This window comes from Vanessa tameamea, chromosome 30, assembly GCF_037043105.1.
Source record: "Vanessa tameamea isolate UH-Manoa-2023 chromosome 30, ilVanTame1 primary haplotype, whole genome shotgun sequence".
NCBI classification, from domain to species: Eukaryota; Metazoa; Arthropoda; class Insecta; order Lepidoptera; family Nymphalidae; genus Vanessa; species Vanessa tameamea.
In genome coordinates this window covers 828,096-837,649 of record NC_087338.1, presented here as the reverse complement: position 1 = coordinate 837,649, position 9,554 = coordinate 828,096, and the positions used below count along the sequence as shown (strand labels likewise).

The window sequence follows — 9,554 nt, the reverse complement described above, 5'->3', positions numbered from 1 at the left end:
TGTTTCTACCGAGAGAAACCGGCAAGAAACTCTATAGTAACTCTTTTCTAATATTTCACGTATAAAGTTATGTCAGTTAAATATAATTATATATAATAAATCCTGTGTGAAAGTCGACAAGTATTGGTTCTACGATTTTATATATCTAATCTTGTATCTCCTGCATGAGAAACTAAATATCACTTGGTGTTAGGGCTTCATGCCGGCCCGTCTGACCACAAACGCATGAGATATTCAACCGTCAATCAGAAATAATTTAGTATTGTTGTGTTCTGGTTTGACGTGTGAATCAGTGTAAACATGTATACCCGGAACCTTAGCTCCCGAGGTTGACAGCACATGGGCGATGTAAGGAATGGTTAATATTTCTTACGGCGCCTATTCTATTCTATTCTATAAAAATATGTGTCAAATTTTAGATATAATCGTATTTAATATTAATTAGTTTTCGCTCAATGGAAATTATTTATGGGCATAAAGACAGTTTTGGCGCAACAATATTTGTGGTCGAGGTATTTTAAGCGAGTATCTTTTTATGGGACGTGACGTCGTCCCTTTCATATATTGACATATGATATATTTTCTTAATCTATTATACAAAAGATAAGATTAAGATATTCCATGAGAATTGCTAATAGTGCTGCTATATTAAGCACTAAAAACAGTTCTTATTTAATGTATCTTTATATATAATACTTAACTATTCTACTCAACTTGAAAATTAAATTTTAAATAAAATAAAACTAAATTTTACTTCCAAAGATCTTCGCGAATGTATACCACAGATTATGCAAGATCTCGACCAATGACATCGCGTCGAATCAAGGTCAAAGTTCTTTATCTGTCTTTACTCCTGTGGTTGTAATATGCTGCTAAGTACTACATTAATAGAATTTTCTAGATCAACAAATGTAATTTTCTGTGTCTGTGTGTGTCAATGAAGTATTTAAGTGTCGTGGTAATTAAATATTTTATTCATCTTACTGATATTTTCAGTAATATTAGTTTTAAGGTTATATATTCATATTATTATATTCGTCTATATTCGTGACCGGTCTCAGTGTTGGTGTTCAATGATCTGATATAAATATACAGGCTGTTTTTTGAACTGCGAGATTCAGAGGCTATGTCTTGATTGGCGCGTTCTAGGGGTCCGATTGACTCGCTTGCCGTGGGGGAAACCAGTGTGACGATCTCTTAAGCCGTCATGTCTCCTCGGCGCCTCTTGTGTGTGCGTGGCGCGTATACTATATACATTGCTATAGATCATAATGTATATATGTCGGAGGAGCAGGATGCCGAACAGTTGGGTTCGGGGATTGGTCCGACATTTGGTAGACTTTGTGAACGTGCAATAGAGATATTCACAAAATAAAACGTATTTAATATCGTCTAATCACTGTATTAATTGATTCAATAATCGTACAACACAATAATATCAAAGGATTACAATAATTCATCTCGATTAAGAGCGAATGGTTTTGCAAACAACCATCGCATTCGAATCGCCTGTCAAAACATAACGGCTCGCGTCGCCATGACACTTACAACTCCATTCGGGGTGACCCGCTCTTAAAAGTAAATCAGCCATCAAACATTATTGCCAACTATTCATTAATTATCCAAATCAACAATCAAAGTAATCTCGCCCCGTTATATATATTTGTATTTATTAATGAAATTTGTTTATTTGTTTTATTTAATTATGATTTATTTTAATAGTATACAAAGGCGATCTTCAAATCTGCTTCAATAAATCACTTTTAATATTGATCGACTCTGTTTCATGTAAGCATATGGACCTATGGTGAAGTGCTCCAGGAGTTAGGATCATAATACTGCTTGCATCCGGGTACTTATTGTACTTAAGTCGGGCATGTAAGCACCATTTCACTTCAACGAAAGAAAAAAAATGGGGTTACCATAAATTCGCAATAAAAAACAGCCTGTATATACAGATTAAACGAACATATTTTATTATATTATATAAGATATAATTAATGTAATACATGCATTTAAGTAATAAACCATTTGATTGTGTAATGAATTTTATTACCCATTTTCCAATTAGACAGAATAAAAAAACGTCTTTCAACATATGACGATGTGAACAATGCTCTCTCTGAAATAGTAAATTGGTTTAGTGTTAATAATTTAATGTTAAATAGTAAAAAGACAAAATGTATTAAATTCACTCCCAATGTAAGATGTGTCAAAACGAGTGTACTTTTAAACGGGGAAGCATTAGATGCTTTAGAATCAACTGAGTTCCTTGGTATGACAATAGACTCTAAGCAAATAAATTGGCGAATAGACTCAGCTCTGCAGCCTATGCGGTAAAAAAAAATAGACTTTTGACTGATGTGGATACGGCTCGCCTTGTGTACTTCAGTTATTTCCATAGTATAATGTCGTATGGCATCCTGCTCTGGGGTAATGCAGCTGACATTAATACCATTTTTGTACTGCAGAAGAGGGCTATTCGTGCAATTTATAATCTGGGCCCAAAAGATTCGTTAAGAGGTAAATTTAAAGAAATTAAATTAATGACTGTCGCTTCTCAATTTGTTTTTGATAATGTTATGTATGTACGCAAAAACATAAATGATTTTCCCAGAAATTGTGACGTACATTCTATTAAGACTAGGAACAAGAATAAACTTGTTACTCCAAGTACCCGATTACACAGGGTTAGTAACTCTTTTTTGTGGCAATGTATACGTTTTTACAACAGGATCCCAGAAAACGTTCAAAATTATTCAATTATAAAATTCAAAAGAATCGTTAAAGAGTGTTTGTGTGCTAAAGGATATTACAACACTAATGACTTTTTAGTTGACTGCACACTTTGGGAATGAAATGATCGCCTCCAGGCTGCTTCAAATAACTAAAATATAATTATTATTGTACATGCAAAATGAAAAAAAAAATATATATATCCCGCTGAGTTTCTTTCGCCGGTTCTTCTCAGGTCCGAGGTGTTAAATTCCGAACCGGTGGTAGATTTTTGACTATCAATAAGCAAGAGTAAACACTTCTATATTGAATAAAGATTTTTGACTTTGAGAGCCAGTGATCGGCAGACTTACGGTATAGTAGCAAGCTCCATATTACTGCCAGGTATACTGCTTCACCTGCCGTTGGGGAAATGGAGGTTCACTATTCCCTTCGAGGGTTCCTTTGAGCACGCCAAGGAGTCGAAAAGCTTAAAAATTGACTTTCAAAACGTGATCGCAACATATCTGCCATTTTGATATCTTAAAATATATTAGAAAAAATATAGAATTTTCATGTGCTTAATTTGTGTTTATCATTCGAAGCGAATGAGGCGGTGAAGGAAAATATCGTGACGAAACCTGCAAATTCTGCCACATATATATCCTCCGCGTGGTGGAATATGCTCCAAACCTTATCCTCAAGAAGAGAGGAGGCCTTAGCCAAGCAGTGGGAAATTTACAGGCTGTTAATGTTGTTGTAATGTTGAACATTTCTTCCTGACCGAATTCCCGAAACTCGAGCGAGACCAGCCAGCGCAGGACATGTGGCTCACAGGTGTGTGCGCAAATGCAGGTGTACTCTCTGTACCCACACTCTCATAATCCGATGAGACTGCAAATTTCACGAGAGCGGATATAGTTCAATCTCAGGACTAACTTTACGTGCATTCCGAGCCATGGGAGAATACACACTTCCAATTTCCAGACTACGGGCTTTCATTGAGAATTTTGCGACAGAAAAATCCAATAACTTCTTATGAGCTCGACCTTGAGATCTACTACTACAGCAACGAGGTAGTTAAAGGCTGGTTTCAGGTGAGACTACGGCACAGTCATGGATCATTTCCAGGCTATTAGTCGTAACATTTTCGGTATTTTGAACCATGATATTTTATATCAGTTAGGGATAGATCAATTTTATTATTAAGAAGAAACTCGAATTTTTGCCCATAACTTGGCATTATCAGAAATATTGACTTGAATATAAACTTGGGAACTAAGATGTTATGTCCCTTGCGCGTTGAGATTCACTGTCGCTTCCAACTGCTATACAACAATACTATTGCTCATTGGCTGTAGAAAATATAAAACTATCCAGATGCACTCAGTCTCTCTGGTGAGTACCAAGTATATAGTTACGATTTTTAAAATACACACAGTGAAACTAATAACTTTATTGTAACGAAACATAAATTTAAATAAATTTGTCTAATTTTTAATAAGACGTTTTAATTTACTTCAACTTCAGGCTTACATTTGGAATATGATAAATGCATATTCCAATTGTACGAAGGTAGTTCGGATTCTATGAATCGTTTTAATTAACGTTAGCTACGTTTATTATTAAGCATATTGCCGAAATAATATATGAAAATGCAACATATATAAACTTTAGCTATTCGATACTAGATGGCGCGATATGCTTCAATGAATTTAAAACTATTTTATTCATTAAATAATTTAGAATATAGTTCTTTATGAAACTCCAGTTCTAGTTTAGAACTTCTAAAGTAGATCAATATTTATACTATTAAACGAGCAATGAATATATACCTAATCCATATTTATATATGAATGTATTTCATGTCTTTTGGAACGACTGACGGTTTGGCTTAAATTTTGTAAATAGATAATGTTTTTTAAGTTTATTTATGGTAAATATCTTTTCTGAAAAAAAAAAGCAATTCTTCACAAAGAAGGCCGGTCGGCAAGGCTGGTGTACCGATATCTATATTACAAATTAAAAAACAAATTTGAAAACAATTTAAAGAGATGTATTTTAGAAAAGAAACATTTAAGAAATACTGATTTTAAAATAAGCAATATATTTCTCAAAAATAATTTCCTCCCACAATTCAAAATGGCGTCTATTACAGGGAATATAATATTCGCCATTACATAAATTATCCAGTTGACTGGTTATTTTTAAGAGCTATAAAAAATGACGGCTTAAGTTCTAAAAAACTTAAGCCATCATTTTTTATAGCTTTTAAATACGATAATTTGACTTGCGCTTATAATTTATAATCGATAATCGGTTAAGTAGGTAATTAATTAAATTTAATTACAAACTTCTGACAGGACAATCTGATTCAAATACAGGGCTGTTCTATCGTGATATGTTAATAACTAGCATTGTAGTATTTATTTTTATTGATCATATTTGTAGGCCTTTGTACAAGCACGTCTGGGTACTTAGGTTTGTTGTGTTCCGGTTTGAAGAGTGAGCTATTGTTATTACAGGCGTAGGGGACATAGCATTTGAATTGCCAAGGAATGATTAATATTAATTCTTACGGTTCCAATATCTATTGGCGGTAGGTGGTTTAAAAGCCACATTGATTATCGATTTAAAAAAAAAAACAACTATACGAATTTTTTGCTTTGTTACAGATTAATAAAAACAACGGGTATATTTTATCAAAATTGTTTTGTAAACACATTAGAAATGCAAAAATTATCCAAGCGTTACTTGTTGAATTTTACAATGTGAAAAGGTTGAGCGGTTTACAAAAGGTAGGTCAAACAAAAGCAAAATGAATGCGACCTCTAAACAGGAGCGCATTTGTATCCGTAATTGTCCCTGTAATGATTATGGCATTGTAAGTACGTTGTACTTCGCGGCTAAACCGGCCGCGGTAAGTGGTCGCCTTAATATTTTACTATCGCACTGTTCATTACATGCAGTATTAGAAGGCTGCCACGGGCGGATAGCGGTCTTTACCGCGTGCGAACCTATTCCTTAACAAAGGTTTTTTAACCTACAATAAAAACTTTTTAGTGCGATAAACAAAATTTAAAAATTGTAATTGTATATCTGTGACTTAAAATATAAACCGACGGATTTAAAAACGGCCGATCGTCATGTGTCGTTCAAGGCTTTTCGGTTGTTTTAAAAATTGGAGTAACATGACTTTGACAGTTCAATAAAAATATTTACATGAAGTGAAAATTGACTTTTAATGGATAGTTTTCGTGATTTTTTTTTTTTCAAAACGTAGGTAGTGATTTCCACTCGGTCTTATTTTAGTGTCGATAATGTGAAATTATTCTGTAGGCAATACATAGTTATTAGGCAAATAGTATTGGAGATTCAGGTGTGTAAAACTTCCTTTTAATTTCTAATTAATTAATTATTCGTTCGTAACATGTAGACTTTGCATACAGTTTATTAATGCAAATCAAGTTAAATGTTCGTTAACTTAAATTTAGATATTATATTGTATACAATTGGAATTTTTTAACATAATTTAAATCTGCAGATGCTTTTTAAACGATTTTATTGCATTATTAATTTGAATATTTTTTTAGTATTAATTAATCTAAAAATTGTGATTCTTTTTCAATTAAAAGCATTTAATTAAAAAAATACTTAACATTATTTTGTTAAATTAAACTAAATAACTAATTGGATTATTGTTTATATGAATATATGTATATCTGTACTTCATACAATTTATTGAAGGTAAATTTATTTTATCAGCAATATATTAAATAATATCCAAAACATTTTGTTTTTTTAAATATTTGTTATAATTTTTAAAATAACCATGTTTGTATCTCTAGTTAGATCAAAGTACAAAAGTAAAATTAAAAAACACTGTTATTCAAAGTTGAAAGTATGAATTTATATAAATTTGTACCAAGATCTATGTCTATTAACACAGTCTTAATGTTGATATTTATATTATAAAAATATAACAATGTTAGACTATGATATACAAACAAGTTGATGGCTCACTGGGACTAAATTGGCTAAGTCCATGAATTTAAGGAATTAAATTACTCATGAAATTGGTTACTTTATTAAGAAGACAAAAGCGCCAACTTATAGTAAGCGAGCACTTAAATATAAATGTCATAAAAATGGGATCTATGATTTTTTGGCCCTTGTGTCTGATATTACATGATGAGTTGTGGTATCCATGTTAAAGAGAGGTTACAAGGGACATAAAACTTTGTTGCAAGATCGGTGGCACATCGGTCATGAATAGAATGGTTAATATTTCTTACAGTGCTAAACTGTAGGACTGGCAGTATCTATATTTCAGTCAGAGGCCGACAAACAAAATATATAGAAAGACTAGTAAATCTACTAGTCTTTCTATATATTTTGTTATTACATGATTTGTCCTAGCTCAATTTATATATATATTCCGAGATATTCAAAATATTACACTCAATAAAATAAAATTTATTTATTCCGCAGTTATATATGCAAATATTGTACTTTCAATTTGTTAATTTAATGTAAAATATTATCTTACTTATAACAAACATCATTATCTTCTTTTGTTTTTCAAATATTTAATTAAAATCAAATTTCAATGGGCTGCAATAATATTGACAGGAGTTTTATTGTAGATTCATTTCATAAACTATACTCGTATCAAAAGTACTATACATATATAATAGTTTTATAGTGCTTAAGACTGCTAAGGCTGATTATTTTTGTTGTTATGAGCAACGAACCAAGTTCATATATAAAATAAACATAGAAAGATTAAAGTTATTTATTGACCATGGGATCGGAGAGAAACACTTTAAACCAGAGAAGAAACAGTGAAAGAAACTCAGCGGACAACAGCACAGTCCTCAATTGATGCTTTTTTTTATAAATTTCCATTTGACTATTAAATAAAATAAAATATTGTGGATCTTATATTTAAATTTTCAACTAGTGTCATCGATGTTGGTGATATACAATGCTGAATTTTAAATTATATTTATTGTTATATATGGATCCGAAATATATTTGTATTTAAAAAGCTTTTTAAACAACTGTGTCTCAATTTTTATTAATTTAATTTGTATATTTTTTTTTTATTTTACGATACAGGTAGGTAAATATTAAGTTGTTCTACCCCCCATAGACATGGGCGCTGTAAGAAATATTAACTAATAACCATTCCTTACATCGCCAATGCGCTAACCTAGGGGATTAAGTGTTACGTCTCGTATGCATAAAAACTTCACCGACATTGAAGACGCCATTTTTTTTCGCAAATCGATTATGAATATCATAGATTATCCAAAATCGTCTAGTCAATGTCAAAGTTGCTTATTTTGCTTTATTCCTCTTGTGGCGGTATTGACTAAAGAACATATGGATTCCATATTATGGAAACATATCGCTATTTGATACAAATTAAAATTTAACAAATAACAATAACTATTGAATAAAAATTAAACGCTTGATTCACCAGTTGTTCAACTCACTGTATCGCAGAACTAAATATCGTAACAATAAAGATAATTATATTGAAATTTACACAGTATTACTGAATAATTTAGAAAATTATGCAATAATAACAAGATTCGTAGTTTTCATTTTAATATATATTTTTTTTTATAAAAGCTCATTTTCTAGCTATCTTTTTTTTGGTACTATTTTAGATGCACCATATCTTTCACCATTTATATGGATAACCCATTAGGCAGTATAGGCAACTGCCTATGCGCCCTGCATCAACTAATAAAACAATATTAAAATAAATATCTAATGAAATTGTAAATATTACTCCTGTTTGAATAGTTATATGGGATATTTTTTTAATATACATAGTTAATGTATTGTAAATAAAAAAAAAATATTGCTTTAGGGTAGAAAATATATCGTTTGGAAATTTAGAAAAGATTTACGCCTCGACTCATGCCTTGGCAAAATGCCTAGTTAATCCGGCCCTGGACACGGCAATGTAGTGTAATTTTAATTGCGTTTTATATAAAACAATGCGTTTGCGTGTCTGCCGCGGAATATTTTTCGCTTGTTTCGTTATATACACTATTTTTTTAATTATTGACTTAACCCAACATTTGCATGCTCCTGTCAGTTGAGCTGTCATTGACGGCTCGGTTTCTTTTTTTTTTTTTTTTCATGCTGATAGTAATTACTCAAGGACGTGTCATTGATGCTTGTCACGTGAACTGCGCAAAGCCACTCGTATAATAATATTATATACTAAATTTTTCTAATTGTTTATAAGGTCCAAGGTCTGAATTGTGAAAATTTAGTGACGAAAATGTTACAAGCACTTGTATAAAAACCTTTGTCGTCAACATCCAACAGAGAGGATGAAAAAGTACGTCCGTCATTGGGATCTTGGTTCGTACCAAATTTCATCAAAATCGGTTCAGCGAGTTAAGCGTGAAGCGGTAACAGATAGAGTTACTTTCGCATTTATAATATTAGTGTTGCCAAACTAATAATAAACTTTTGGTTAATAATAAAATTTTGTGTTTAATTTTTTTTTTGTTACAGATGACTAAAGATGGAGAAAATACGATTTTAGGAAGAATAGAAATGTGACATTAACTTCTATTTTTTTATGTTTTATATTAAATAGCATGTGATTCTTTCGTATTGATTAAAATAAGGCCAGTATTAGTTAATAAAACTTAGTTAAATAAATAAAATGTTTAATAATATCGCTGATTCAAGAACAAGTAAAGGACTGGATTTAATTGTAAGTATAATACGTTTATAGTACCAATTACACTAAATATTTTATGTACTGAGACAAATTGTGATTCTGAATCGGTTAATTACATTAGTAG

At 31.4% G+C, this 9,554-nt stretch overlaps 1 protein-coding gene across 2 annotated transcripts in view; it reads left to right on the top strand.

Moving 5' to 3' along the window:
- The first annotated feature begins 5,652 nt into the window (after positions 1–5,652).
- LOC113391709 (Krueppel-like factor 3) overlaps positions 5,653–9,554 on the top strand; it is a 56,855-nt gene continuing 52,953 nt past the window's right edge. Inside the window, exons 1-2 of one of the 2 annotated variants that reach the window (XM_064220027.1) lie at positions 5,653–6,094; positions 9,259–9,463. The gene's annotated coding sequence lies outside the window, so the exon portion shown is untranslated. The remainder of the gene's footprint in view (positions 6,095–9,258; positions 9,464–9,554) is intronic. The other variant, XM_064220026.1, reaches the window with a different exon arrangement.